This window comes from Anopheles coustani, chromosome 3 (genome assembly GCF_943734705.1).
Source record: "Anopheles coustani chromosome 3, idAnoCousDA_361_x.2, whole genome shotgun sequence".
In the NCBI taxonomy this organism is placed as follows: Eukaryota; Metazoa; Arthropoda; class Insecta; order Diptera; family Culicidae; genus Anopheles; species Anopheles coustani.
In genome coordinates, this window is record NC_071288.1 from 64,791,838 (window position 1) to 64,807,168 (window position 15,331).

Here is a 15,331-nt window from a genome sequence, read left to right on the forward strand (position 1 = left end):
ACTTTCCTGCGTCCAAAAGGGTTGCTGGTGGTTTTGGGCGAGAGAAAATTTGCCTTACGAGAGGGGTATTTGCCTTTTCAAGCTGATATTTGGAAACTGTTTTTAACAATTCGCGCAGATTCGGTGTTGCCGGCCTTGACAGTAAGGGAGGGGATTCTTCCGAGCAAAAGCAGACGCAGCACACCCCTCGGAAGGCTTGGAAGCTGCCAAGATGTTGAAGAAATGATTTTGATTAAAATTTATTAAGTTGTAAACGGGGCCAATCCATTTTCGCAGACCGGCGCTCAAGTGTTGTCCCGTACGCGAATGCATTAGCATATGCGCCCGTTACCCGGTCGGGCTGGGCGAACATCTTTTGCCTCCCCGAGCCGGCCAAGAGATGGTTGATCTGGGACGTCGGTCGCGCGGTTTAACGGATTTTACCGGGTTTTTCTTTGTACGCCTTTGTAAAGATACAGTTTCTGCAGCGCCTGATTAGGCCAGCCCTTTCGGAGAGCAGCCGTTAGAAATTAATTTGCGTACGATTGTGATTGACAAATGGCTTGCAACCGAAGCCAGAACCGATAGTACTATTCTGTTCGAAATCTGGGCCAAATGTTTCCATTGGAATGGGATTAATAAGATCTGGCAGCGAAATGACGGGTGATGGAAAAGTAAACGACTTTCAAATGAGGATCATGTCAAGGTGACAAACCATGCTTAATTTCGCTACAATTGCATCATTTTTCTACAACAAACTGGAACGATCCAAAAATGCAGATCAGTTGATTATTTTTTTAATGCAATGTCGTCAAGGAAAAACTGTTAACATGACCGTTAGAAGGATTTTCCACAGGCTTACAAGCAATAATTATAAAATTCCGTCTTAAGATTAACGTTAACATATTCATGGATGGTTTGCTGAGATATGGGTTCAATTGTTAGAAATAAATGGTACTTTAAGGATTTCTTACATCATATCTGTTTTGAATTGTTCAGACTTTTTAACTCAACAACACAAATTGTTGAATTTTTATATTAAGCTTCAATTGATACTTACGATTTCCCTAAATTTAAAATATGCCATTTTAGTTAACGTTTGTTAATTTAACGAAAATCTTAGCCAAACTGCATTGAAAATACATCAAATTTTATAAAACGGATGAAATTCATACAACAAGCAATAACAGTTCCGCCAATAATTATTTTATAGGATGCATCAACACTTTCGATTTTCTTGAAAAAAATCTATTAGCGCTCGATTAGCATCACTCCATAAGCTATTACTGAAACCACTGGTGATAATCAAACTGCATTAACTTCATCAACCACAAAAGGACGAGATTTTCCCCAACAAAAAAAAAAACGATACGACTCTCAAAAGGAAACATTTAAGAACGGGTTTGGGGAAAGAATGGCTGGATTACCAGCGTATCATCGGGGCAGGATAAAAGACGGTTGACCATTTCATGCATCAGAAATTACGGTGAAAGGACGTACGAGGAGAACGTCCGGTAAAAGCCGTTTAGCCGTTTGTGTGGGGGAAAATTGGCATCTGCTTGGAAAGAAAAGGAAGATGCTACTGGATTCGTTTGCTGACCAGAGGGAAGTCGTGTCCCGGGATGGAAATCCAATCGTTCCGTTGGCTCCACAGCTCTAGAAGACGTCTCCACTCTCTTATACAAGGACTTTTTTTTATATAGTTCGTAGGTTAAGTGGACAAGTCTTCAAGAGGCGTACACATACAACAGCTAATCCATACTTCACGCTAATATGTTTTCTATTCTTAGATCTTGCCATCGAGCGGCTTTCTCCGATTTTGGTGAGGTTTCTTTTTTTCCGAAGTCCGAAGTAAACATTTTTTGATTATGTTTGGTCAGTGTGTATAGTGACATTTTCCATTGGAAGATAATGCGACGAGTGTGAGTGAACGATGCTTTTTTACGTACGCACCAGATCCATTTTATCATTTTTGCAGAGGTGCATTGAACAAAGTCGAACTATACCGTCGAGAGATTTTCCTATGGGTTCTTCACATGAGAGGTGTGATGAAAGAAAAGAAAATCACTATTCCGTTTCCGTCCGGTATGTTTTGGAGGGCCGACTCCTTCCTTTTTTCTTTGATTGTCCGTCCAAGTAGTCTCCCGTCCATTCAGCGGTTCACATTTAGTCGTACTTTTCGAGCACCTTTTTTTTATTTTCCCGCCACACAATCGATGCAGATAAGAGGATAAGTTCTGATGCTAACGTGATTCACAATAAATGCACAGATTCGTGTATCAATGCGAATCTCATTCACAACCGCGCTCAAGTGATTACGTAGCACTTTTTCGTTTAACTCCGATGAAAGGGAAAAACAGCTGAAAAATTATAGAGTGTAGGATGAAGAACCTGAAGAACCCTCGGGACACGCTCTTGGCAACTTGGTCTTGCTTTTCTCGATGCAAATTAGAGAGGTCCGCATTCTATCCGCCTTCTCTACACATCTTATCCGACCTGGCAAGGATTCTTCGCGTGGTGAGGAATCGATTCCGTCCGCCAGGTATGGACCGGATGATACGTCCATTAGTGAGAAATTGACCGAAAGGTTTCCCTTTTTTCCCTGTTTCCCGGCGATCTGCCTCGTTTGCCTTCATTCGCATCCCTCAACGGGTCGAAGAACGGGGGCTTGCTTTGCTGGTGAATGGAGCGCATTCCATTTATTCCCGAAATTTTGGCTGTGTCATTTTGCGCACCACGGAACCGATTTTACGCCGCAGCCAAATTTCCCCCGAGCCACTTGAACCATTTCTCCCTGCCTTTTCTCGTTTCCTTGTACAGTGGGACCTTTTTTATACTTTACTCAGCATCCATTTCTTTCCTTTCAAACACGCACATGGTAGAGGGGTTTCGTTTTTTTTTGTCGAAGTTTTGTTTTCTCTCCATTCAACTGACCAGCGGATAGCGCATTCATTGATAAATTTCACACCATTTCTAATGGAGGCGGGTGAGGAATTCCTGGCAACGCCAACGCGACAGGAAGCGCTTTTTTCTGTCTCCTAAAAGGTTCCAACTTATGCCCGTGCCGTTGTTTCGGGTGTTCTCGGGCTGCAGAAGAATACTTTTAAAAAGCAAACCAACGTCATATATCATTCGAGATGATAGTTTATTTTTCAAACCCCGGTGCGGTGTCCTTTTGTTGAATGAAATTTCATTGAATAAATAGAAAAGAAGAAGCATGCTGGGCCGAACAGGTCCTAGACCGGAATAAGTTTAAGAAGGTGTTGGAATGGTAGTACAAAAAAAAAGAATAAAACTGCATCGTAGAACCTTTCATTTTATTCATTCATCCTGGGAAGGTAAGCTTAGAGCAAAGTTATGAATCTAGGTGCATTCCATTCATAGCATCAAAAGATATCTTTTGAGGAAACAGGTCCCAGTTACAACTCGGCTACGACAATTTCCGAAAGAAATTATATTGGTTAAGCTAGAGTAAAACTAAGCTTTACTATTATAATATAAATAAGAAAAAAAGACCATTATAAATGTTAATGCCTTAAGATTGTGTAAAAAACAAGCAAACAAATCAAATAAGTAGAGCATTGAGTGACATCCATTTATTGCCAAAATGCATGTTCCTAAGCACTGTATTGTTTTAATTATCAATAGACTATTTATTAAAATTTTCCTAACGTTTCCATAAACAATGAAACAGTTATCAAAAAAATATTATTGCTTGCCTAATACAAATTCGATAACTACTCTACTTTGAGACACCCAAACCTATGATTATTGACACCAAGATGTTTTATCTGAAATTTTCTAATATTTCATACTCATTCGTCGTAATCAACCATTTTTTCTTGGCATATGCAATACGCACGCGACATTAATAAATCGAATTTTTAGGTAAAACATATAAAACATATAAGTAAATTACTTATTGGTTGAGTACTACCTAACTAACGGTCTATGGAAAATAAAACTGAACTTCACTTAGTTCAGTTGTAAGTGAAGTTATGAATTTCAGGGACCAATAAAAACATCTTCTAAAAGAAATATGCAACGGTAGAATAATAAACCCTTCTGCAAGTGATCCGCCAATGGCTTTTTCAAAATAACTAGTTCGGTCCGTTCATTTTTATAGGTTCCAGTACAGGTTATTCCAGTAAGGAACGAATAAAACCGCAACGAAACTGTTCCTTAAGCTAAAGCCCGTAAACATTTACCGCTTCGTTCCACAATCGTTTAATGTTCCTTGCTTGATCTCACGATTGCCCGCCTAGAATCGGGGAATTAACTGATACAAGATCCAGTGCTCAAATTGGATCAAAAGACCTTGGCGTTTTTCACTTGAGCTGTAGAAATCTGCACATTCTGAAGAAGCTGTCGTGGGAATGGCTTTGGCCAGCTGCATTGCAAGTGCTGATAGGCATGCGGCTACAGTCGGGTTGGTTTATTGCCACCCAGAAACTGGTTCTACCGTTTCCATCATGCTTTCGCTCTGGTTTCTTCGGTAGCATTATTTTCCCTCGCGTGAGAGTACCGAGGTTCATAAATCTTCAAGCATAAATATTGCAACGAAGAAAACGCAACGGGAGTGACGAAGAGTACGATATGGATATTGAAATCGATTCCTTAATCTGCTTCCTCGTAGGTCCAGGCATGCAGGAAATGATCGCCCGTACGATGCTTTTATTACCCGATCTGAAAAGAACCGGTTACAGGTAAAAGCACCACTAACCGTTCCAAGATCTTTGCAGCCGTTGCTTCTGGGAGTTCCATTGATGATCCCGTGCCTTGTAAATCGGCGTGTAATTTCAATGAGAACCTATCTATCGTCGCGCGCAAAAGAACGACATTTATGGCACATGGTCTTTCGCACTAACCCCAGTCTATGGCACGGGATCATGGATCAAAATTTATTAACATGCACCAGACAGAAATGGAAGTACAAAACTAGAGCAATAAAACATCGCTTCTACACCACCGGTTTCCGACGTATTCCTCACCAATCGACATGCCGTTTCTGAGCAGGTTTTAATGGCGCACAAAAAAATCAACTGGCCGAACAAGAGCGGAAGCATGTGCTCGGGAAGTCGTTCAAACCGTATCGACGCTGCCGAATTGATACGCAAATGAAATTAACTGATTCGATTTGCATATGCCGGCCGGGGTTCATAACGTCGTTCGAATCGATTGAAAGGTTCGTCCAATGGGGAGAGAAAAAATGAGTGAAAAAAGGTCCAAACTAGGGAAGCACAGTTTGTTTGGGCTAAAATATTCATACGAGCTATGCTACAGGGTCCGTTTTGGTACATGGATACGCTTGTATGGCTATTATAATGCATGCTTTTGCACTACTTTTGTTAATTAATCGAGTTTTTGCAGTGAAAGCATCCTACCGAAGGTTTGCTACATGTTTTTGTAAGGTAATTCTGTTTTGTAAGGTAAGGGGAAAAAAATCATGCAAAACAGAGAAATTTCGGGAATGGGAGGGTGCATGGTGGGTCACCCCATGCCTTTAGATCATGTTACATCTCAATTGTAAAGTTATTTTCCATGCAAATCAAAGTGTGTTTTTTAGCTTCGTAAGTTTTGCGTATGCCTGCTATATGGTGAAGCGATCGTTTTAGGTGATTGGCATGCGTGAATAATTGAAGCAAGTACAGTATCCCGAATTTTCCGCACCATTTGGCATGTTTTAAAACCACTGAACCTAGTTACGTCAAGTATTTATGAATAAAGTTTGCATTCTTCTGTCTTACTGTAAACTGAAAAATGTAAACTATACGTAAATGTTTAGCATTGGGTTTTAATTCGTTAATTGAATATTAAATTGTTTTTTTTTTTTACCTTATTCTGTTTATATCGTTCATAATTGAAGAAAAAATGGTGCAGATTCCTATAGAAATTAATACATCTCTTGTGTACTAACAGTTAACAATAACATAAATGATATTTTAAATTTGTTAGGAGAGGTTTTTTCACTACATAACCATTGTTTCAACCTTTTGTGTTATTTTCATGACACAAAAACACAAGCTATTTTTTAAAATAAGTTTGAACGTACAAAAACCTGAAGATCCTCTACTTGACACCCAAGAAAGAATTACAAAAGAACTCAGTCATGTTGCGCTGACTGGAGAAAAGAACCAAAACCGAACAATGCATGAGGTGTCAAGTCGCTGCTTGTGTTACATCCGGAACAGTTGCATTTTATTTCCCTCCGTTAACAAAAGGAAATAGTATCCTACAGCAAATAAAAACACACTTTCGTATCGGGCTTTAGATGTTCGATAAGATTTCCCATTTGCACCAAGTGTTTCAAATTTCGCTTCAGAGTCACCTGGAAATGGCAACGCAAAAAGCCGAGCTCGAATGAAAACTCTCGCCTCGTCTTACCGGGTAAGCTGCCGTTGGTGTAATTTGAGCGACATGTTTGTTTCACAGGATAGATCAGTACTTTGGGATATTTTTTCTTTCCTCTGTTTTTAAAAGAATATTGGCCATACCGTCTTATTAGAAGATCTTCTAATCTCGCACCGCCTGCCCAAAGATATCCTCTTCGGCTCAACTGCTTGCAAGGAATACCGCTTTCGGCGTTTTTCGAACCATGAATAGCGCTTTTCGCAACCACCAGCTTATCATTGTAGTTGTCAACTTGAAGGTCACAGCAAAGCCAGCAACGAAAAAAAAACTGTCCGGCACAAATCTGACAGAGGGAGGATTAGAACGGTTGTTCCTTTCTTTGCGAGCCACTCAAGCGGCGATCTGGTGAAAGCTGCGTTCCGAGGTGAAAGGAAATAAGAAAACGCAAATGTCCTTTCGATGACCATCCGGCGAGACGAGGGGAAAATTATAGAATATTGATGAAGTATGAAATTGTCTTTCCGATTCCGAACAATCGGATCTCGGCTGATCGGGATGGTCCTATTCTGGTTTTTTCCTTTCCAATTCCTTGTTTGACGTCCTTTATGTCGCATTTATTGTCGCCGTTGTTATTGCTGTTATTGTCATCCAGCCGCCGAAGCCCAGGACTCACGGCTGCACACTTCAATATGGGAATTAACCGTTCAATACGATCCATCCGTTTGCTTCCAGGATGCTTTTGCGTATCGAGGCTCTTCCTTGATTATCTTGAACGTTCTGTTTTTTCCTCGCTTTGTTTCGATTGTTTAGCGATTGCTTTCAGCATTCTGTCCTGTCACGAACGCAATCGATCCGGTCCCCAACCGTGTCAATCAGTCACGGTCTGGACAATCGATTTTCCATTTTCCTCGGCAAACCAGCAATTGTCCTGCAGTACTGACTGGCGGGAAGGAATATCTAATCTTTAAATCTCAAGCATGTTTCCAAGCAGTTTATGTTTGCATTATGGAACGGTGCTTCCAAGATGGTCGTTGTTTTCGTGATTGGTTGTTTCGATGCAGGACTCTGTGTAAACACAGATCATTGCACAGTTCCAAGGAAAAATAGAATCTATAAAAAAACGTTCATTTAAGCTAGATTAAGTTTTTATGTTCAAATTTTTCGATTGTGTGTTCGCTTTCAACAACTTTTACACTAATTTTTTTACATTAAAGGTACATATCCATTTTTTAATCTTTTAACTTTTTAAATGAATATCTATCGAAGGTTCGTTTGATTTTTTCAATCTGCCTTTAATTTCGCTGAAAAGAATCCCTCATACATTCACCCATAAAGAGTAACGTAAGTAAGTTCTCACGCATTGGCGAAAGTCAGTTGTAAAATACTTTTTCTTTCATAATTAAAATGCACAGTTTTCCCACTCGCATCCTCGTGCATTCCCAAGGTCACCCCTTTTTCTAGATGCGCCGATTTGCAATTTATTCCTCTCGTCTCCTCGATCCGCTCGACAAACTTGACAATGCCCGACATACCCACCTTTTTGCTACAGATACCGAAGAAAGTGTAACACGCCCAAGCAGCCCATGTCACCAAAACGCTCGCACAGCATTTTTTTTATTTATCAATTTCCGCAACGATACCGGCCGTGTAGAGAAAACGAGAAATTCCTACCAAAGTCTGGGCTGCTGCCTCGGCGCAACAAAAGAATACAAAAATTGCAATCGACCGTCTCGTACCCGATTGCGTCCCTCCGGGCTTTTCGTGCGTGCGGCTCTCTTTTTTCTGCATTACTGCAAACTAAATTGAACGAAAATGACAATCGTATCAAGATGAAGATTATAGTTACAACACAAAGTGACAAAAAGGAGGCAACACGAAGAGATGCTCTTTTCAGACGTTCCGCCTTTACCGCGGAGCACAAGACTAGAAATGTCTTGTCGAATTTTTCTTGTGGAAAAGTTGCAATACTTTAGCGATCTTTTTTTTCGAGGGACTTTACCTATTTGTACCCCATTCTTGTTTTGCTTGATTGCTTTCTGTTTAAATTAATTTTTCTTATTAGATGTTTGTTGTTTGCTTCGGAGAGTTTTTGCATATTTTTGTACTTCTACCATATATTGATTGCAAATTTGGCTTTATTTAACGAATATTCAACTTAATCGTATCGTGTAAGTCTCTTTTACTTAAACTGAATGAATAATATTGTGTACAAAATTAGAATCAGGAATCATTTCTATCACAACATTAATTTTTTATATACTCGTGGCTAAACTTGATGAATCCCGTTTGTGAAATATAATTTGTATTAGTTAAGTTCAGATGTTGCGATAAAATTATTTTCTAATTTTCGAACTGCTCGTGTAGTTCATGTATACTTTTTGATTTAATTTATTTTAAGATCGCCGCCTATTGTAGCTTGTTTGAAATGGTGTACAATTTTGCATGAAGGATAGATAATCTGTGCTAAATGAATTAATTTTATTTAAGAATATTCATATAGATGTGGAGACATACTGAGTCCTTCCGGGAAAGCTGTTTCTAAACTTGTGATAAAGCCCTGCTGTTGTTGTTTATTTAAAGGACACTTTGTCATTTCCTGTTCAGGTTTTATCACTTGCTAAGGCTTTTCCGCACTGGAATATCACGTTCAGAATGATCTCATTTCCCGTTTGGTGTTCTCACTTCTCAGCCAAGTTTGAATATTTGAAAAAGAAATGTATCTAAATGGGCTGAAAAGGAACAACGCCTCAATCTAAGCTCATTCACGGGCCGCTTTCGTTTGATGCCGCATTCACGGTCCGTGTTGCGGAACGAATCGTTGCGCGGGCGGCACCATTCAAAACCGCCTAGGATTCCTTTTACCATGCGGCCCCGCGCAATGCGTCAATGCGTCCACTCGGTGGCGTTCATTATTAGCCTCTGGTTGCCCGGCCCGAGCCAAGAAAGAAAACCTTACCGGCCCTGTTTTATTGTTACCATTTTGTGCCGTTCTTTCACCGCCATCGGCTTCGATTGGCTTCGGGCGTGAATGCGATTGTATGTGATTTTAATAAAAAAGCGAATGAAATAAAGCGAAAAACCATTCCGTGCGTGAACCGCGTGGCCTGGCAGGAAGATTCCTTTGCTTTTACCATCCGATGACGATGTTTTCGAAAAGGAAAACAAAGGAAAACCATGTTCCAAGGAACCGCATTTCGCCGGTACCGTTTTGATGAATTTGAGTAGGTTTTATTGATCGCTTTCAGGTTGCGTGTTGTCATTGTGATCGCCGAAGGGCACCTGATTCAAGGGGATCAAGATGCGTGTCATGCGATGCGTTGAAATGGGAAAGAATGCAAAATGCAACCACAGTCAATAGTCAATCAGATTTGTTTGCGCTTCAACTCGAGCGTTTTCCATGGGTTTTTTTGTGAAAGTTTAAAAAGTCCGTCGTTAATCAAAGCTTACGTATGATGATGTGCGCTGTTTGCTTGATTAATGGTTTAACTTCTTATTTTTTACTCCACGCTAGTGTGTTATGAGTTGAATAAAAGATTTTTAAATGATTTCTTTGACATCACTGAAATTACGAGCCATTTGAAGACATAGCCGAATAAATTTAATATTACCAATTACCAATTTAACGGCTAAATGAAACATCGTGCCGTTTCTTCTAAACAAATTCTAAAAAGTCACTGTCTTTGGTCGGGTACATTCAACTGATGACGTCAAGTTTTTCATTCCAATGTTCTACTTGCATCTTCCTCTCTAAACAAACCCTCAAAATCGTTTATCAAACGACACTACGAACGAAATAGTGCAAAAAAATGCAAGTTTCCTTATGTTTCCCAAAACATTTTTCAGTTAAAATCTTGAACATTTAATTAATCTTGAACAGTTTAATTTAGTTTTGATATTTGCAGTTTTTCGTTACCATGAGTAATGTTAATTTGACAGCAAGGGTTTTTTTCAAAAATAAACTATTCAAACTTATTTACTTATTAAATTTTTTTTTATTAAAATTTTTAAATAAAACTAAAATATGCAAAATAAAATATTTTAAATTACTAAACTTGTAACAAAGTAAAGTTAAGTTGAACTTGAATGAAACAAAGGTTGATTCAAATAATTATTATCTTTGTTGTACATGTCAAAAGATGTAGCAAAATCAGCTTTAAATTTATGTAAATATTAATTGGTTAATTTTATTGTAACTTTAAAAAACCTCGTTCCAAAATTGGAAGAAGCATTCAAAGAAAATATATGTATTGTAGTCAAATTATCAAACTTGAATACAATCTATGATGGTATGTGTAAGTTCGGCCAAGAAATCTGAAAACTTTATTTTGATTGTAATAAGATGTAGTGAATAAAAAGTAGTGAAAAATATGAAAAGAGATAATGTTGATTTGGCAGAATAATGTTTTCTAATTGCTCCTAGATCTTAAGTATGATAAATCACGGGTAGCACGAATGATGTGTCACGCAAATAGCTCGCAGCTCACATCATTTAAATTCTGCATTCAATTAAATTCGAACTAATTCGATCCAAACTAATCAACAAAACGAATAATTGTTTGTGCTGGATACTTAACAGATCTTGTTTAAAGCCAAATTTAGTTAAAGCTACTTTCACATCTTGCTTTATTTAAAGCATAAAACAGTATCATACCCGTTATACATCAATAGCTGCCCCAAATAAATGCAACAGGTGTATTGTATGAGCAAACTGTCTTCTCGTCTACTCGCCGATGGAATAGTTAGCTATTTCTATTTCGCTTTCAATATCAATCTCGCACCAAAAACCATTCGTATTATATGTGACAAGGGCTGCACAATTGCTGCAAAAGCTTATTATATTCTTCTACCTCTTATATTCCAAAAGCACCGCAAAAAAACCCTGCCATGTCACCAACGCAGCAAAAACTAAAGTCATCAACACAAGCGACAGACGAAGCTTAGCTGCGATTACAAGCGGCTAATCACAAGCCGGCCCTCGGTTTCTATCCTTTCCATCGGAAAACTTTTCATTTTCTACCAAAAAGTCCACTATTTCTGCTGAATGTTGAACCATTTGCTGCACCCTTGCCGGCATGTTGTGGGAACATGGGTTTCCTATACCTCCACCAAAGACCCTGGAAGTGGGAGACTACTGCCATTGGGTGTTTAAGATTTATTTGTTTTTAATTATGTGCCGTTGTTGGAGGTTACGATATTGCCCCTCGGGTACACGAGAAAACCTAAAGTTGCTCTCAGTTTCCATTCGTTTCGCAATCGGATCATCGCCTCAAAATGGGAAGGGTTTTGAATGTGGTCATGTGTGCTTTGCTCTCACTTTAACTTGATTGTTTAGTTGTTGATTGCACGTTCACTTAGCTCCACCGTTCGATGATTATTTATTTTGTGGAATGCTTCATTTTTCGTTTTTTATTCGTTTCCTAGTTGTTCGTGGAACGCACGCTACAATAGGTCCATTCGTTTTCTCTTTATTTCATGAAACTCTTTTGTAGTTTCCTCACACAGAGAGCTTTTTTCCTTTCACTATGAATACTATTGTCCTGTCTCTCTTGTTGCCTCTGTCTGTATCTGTGTGTGTGCGCACACTCGAAGCCGCTTCTAATCCTTTTGCCATTGTCAATTTCTTTCCCATCGCCCGGTCTCCCTTCTTACCGCTTGTCACCATTTTGCGCTGATTTTTCCATTGCTTTGTGGGTTTTTATTTTGGCTTCATTATTTATCACTTGTAATCCTTTAGTTTGGGGGATTAGCCGGTGCCCGGTCGGGGCAGTACGCCGCTTGCCAATCTGTCCTTCAAACCTTCTCTGTTCGACTTACGACCAGATGGACCAGCTGGAACGAGCAACGGATCGGGCTGAAGTGCGGTCGGTTGGTCGGTTTATGATGCGTTCTCGTCAGTTTTTCAAGAGCTTTAACTCATTACCGAACTATTTTGCTTTCCTTCCATGATGTTGTGTGTCCGGTTATCGTGTCTCGCTGCGGTGTAGGTAAAGGCGGGTCATTCCAGATGGTGTCCGTTGTTCGCTGGCTTTGTCGTCTATCCATTAATCGCGTGGTAAGCCGTCCTCTCTGCTGCTTTCTTCAACCAGATCGGAGGGAAGGCTTAGGAAAACATAAAGGACTTGCAGTCGGTGCGCATGTAGTAATATCTTGCAAAAGGTGATGCCTTGCTCACACGCCATCGCAAGATCGTCAGATCCTTCCCGAAAGCCGATCATGCAAATGAGGATACGGATCATTCATTTCACGCCAAATCCAACGTACGTTCGATGGCTTTCGCCCGGAAGAATTCGGTTTTCCCAGACAGCCTGTCGCCGTCGGTTTCGTGTCGTATTTTTGCTCCTATGACTGAAGATTTCGATCATTTCAGGTAGAAAGACAAACAAGTTGGTGCCTTTTATTTTCACAGGTGTTTCCCGGTGGGATTCTATTTTCTCAGAAGGATTCAGACAGTGGCAATCATTCGACCTTTTTTGTGAATAATTTAGTTTTGAACCTACAAAACAGGAGAATTGAAAATTGACGATCACCAACTGGAACTGAAAAGGCGAGTGATTATGAAACTTCATATTTCTGATGATTCATTTTCAGAACGTGTTGTCTTGGAAAAAATATCGTATGATAAGTTAATGAACCATTATACTCCATGTGTTATTTTAAAAAGTACACTAAAAGAAGGAATAAGAAATTTTAATAAATGTATTTTATTTCTAAAGTTGCTCATGAAAATTATTCGAATGTTTTCGCAGTGTTGAAATCATGATCGGCTTCTGAGGGCTGCCGTTGCCGTTTGATCGGGCGTCCCATCTGGTGCGCAACAAATACGATGACCTTGCGAAAGTCCACTCGCCAATGCGTCCAATCAAGAAAGGTAGAAAGGTTACGTAAAATAACATTATACGTAAATAGAAAAAAAAACCCGAACCCAACGGTGCGGCGAATGAGCGGCTACCGTATGCAGAAGAAGCATACGGTGTTTCCCAGCACTGACTAGTGATGATCTTTTCCATTTCCATTCCAACGGCATTCAAAACGAAGAAAACCGAGACCCTTCGCGTGGGGGCACCAACAATCGGACAAATGATTTGCAGGAGCCACATGCAGGTTTCGGTTTTCGACAGTTTGTTTGAAGTCGGAGAAACAGGACAAAGGTGAAGAGAAACGGAAGGAAATGGAAGCTCTAGATCACAAACGGGGAGCTGAAGCTGAAGCCTGGTTTGCTTCGTGGGTTAAAAATGTTTTATTATTTTAATATTCTATAGTTGAATTGCACGATTTCGTAATACAAATATTTTGTAACTCAAAGAATACCAAAAATAACTTCATTCTACAGAAGCCATCTACCTATTTTTCTATTCAAAGTTGGTTAAGCTACCATCTTCTTTAATCTATTGCTATATGTTGCTCGGTGGGAAGCAAGTGTTCTTGCCTCCTACCTGCCGCCTGGTTTCCTTTCGGTTAGAAAGAAAAGGAACGCGCCATTCGCGTTGTTTCGTTTCCAACGGAAGCCGATTGCCCTTCGGGAAACCTTATTGTGCGCCGCCGTAGGTGGGAAATAGTTTTAATTGAGTTTCCATTGTTTCGATATCGGGCCCCTTATCTGGAGCCCGGCGCGGAATGAGACTGCACTTGTTTGGTTCAATTGTTGCGCAAAATGGAGAAGAAATAGGATAGGCACGGCATAAGAATGGAAGCCTAGTGATGGGACAAGGAAGGGCGGGGGCGAAGCGAGAGACAACAGTGTTGGGAAGAAGAGTCTAGTAGCTATAAGGGAAGATGAAAACAGACACATACAAAAATCCCAAAACCATTGCAAACAATGGAAGGAAAATGGGCATTGCGGAACTTCTGTTCGGTAGCTGGTCGATGGGATACTATCGATAAATTGGCTTTTATCGATTTGATTTTCCGTGCTTGAGAATGATACCCCATCGGACGCGGGGTGAACAAAAAACAGTAGTCAGCGGCACGTTTAGAGTCGAGACAGCCCGGGGCCAAACATATGGTGAGCAGGATGAGGTGGTCAAAAAACGAGTTGTTTGAGCATGATGCTGATGAGCCGGCAAAATGGAGCGTTCTTTGGAAGGCATGCCAGAAAAAAAGATGCATTTAGTTTGCTGTTTTTTAGTAAAAGAAAGTTTTGTTATGAATATATTGAAAAGGACAGATGCGTTTTAAATCATACAGGAAGAGCCTGAATAATTTGCCATGAATCGTAAAGAATTGAAACCTATCACCTGATGGGAAGGGTCGGCTATTGAAAATGACAGTTCAAGTATCGAGTGTTAAACCGCAAGATGGCTGCCAGCAAGTTGTATTCTTACTTCTCATTGAAACCTGTTTGTTTCTGCTCCAAAATAGTTGTTTTTTCTTCTTCAAAGGAAGATTGTCTTGCTTCCTGTTTTTGTCGTTGTTCGACGCAATGTGGTTCGCTTCCAGCTGCCTCACAACAAATGGAAGCAAAATGCTTGATTACACGTTCAGTCATGCCCAAACTTCTCGTTGGTTTCAATTCATTTGACTTTTCTTGTTTCCATCCAACGCTCCAACGGGGTTTGGCTGCTTCGGCGAGACTTCAATCACTTGATTGAAACAACATGGCGGTCGTCGTTTTGTGACTGACCTTTTCTTCCGAATAAGTAAGTCTTTTCGAACATCTATTAAACCTTTCTGAAGGTTTTGTTAATCAAACCAAACTGATCATAACCAACGATGGATAGAGTGTATTGGCTAGGCAATTATTTGCAGCAATAACTTATAATGCTGTAAGCATTTGCCTTATTTGCCTTATTTTGCTGACCAACACATTGGTCAGCTTAAAGTTGCAGTTTCACTTATTAAAATCTTAATTTTAAGACTTACCCAAACGAAACAGTTTGAAAATGTTTCTATTCTGCTCTCCATTTTCATTCAATACCATCGGACTTTATCTAAGACCCACTTGAAAACATAATGTCATTTTCTAATTACATTATACATTTTCGTTGCCTGAGACACATTTAAA

At 39.8% G+C, this 15,331-nt stretch overlaps 1 protein-coding gene across 1 annotated transcript in view; it reads right to left on the reverse strand.

The window, feature by feature from the left end:
- Nucleotides 1-13,767, reverse strand: part of LOC131259837 (glucose-6-phosphate 1-dehydrogenase) — a 285,104-nt gene extending 271,337 nt beyond the window's left edge. Inside the window, exon 1 of the mRNA XM_058261434.1 lies at nucleotides 13,764-13,767. The gene's annotated coding sequence lies outside the window, so the exon portion shown is untranslated. The remainder of the gene's footprint in view (nucleotides 1-13,763) is intronic.
- Nucleotides 13,768-15,331: the final 1,564 nt, after the last annotated feature.